This window comes from Penaeus monodon, chromosome 33, assembly GCF_015228065.2.
Source record: "Penaeus monodon isolate SGIC_2016 chromosome 33, NSTDA_Pmon_1, whole genome shotgun sequence".
Taxonomy (NCBI): Eukaryota; Metazoa; Arthropoda; class Malacostraca; order Decapoda; family Penaeidae; genus Penaeus; species Penaeus monodon.
In genome coordinates this window covers 20,610,897-20,611,126 of record NC_051418.1, presented here as the reverse complement: position 1 = coordinate 20,611,126, position 230 = coordinate 20,610,897, and positions in this window count along the sequence as shown.

Below are 230 nucleotides of genomic sequence, written 5' to 3'. Positions count from 1 at the left end.
ACTGACTCCTGTATCCCTCATATTGCTTTGTGTAATTCATATTCCGCCTTGTGATTATTTGATGAAATAACTCCATATTATTGGTGCACTTATCAACAGCTGTCTATTACATCTATCTATCGATTCTCTTTGTTTATTATTGTCTTTATCATACCCATCTTAATTCTTGTTTTCTCTACTTATCTGTATTGATTTCCTGCTCGTTGCAGATACAGCTTGCGCGATGCAGG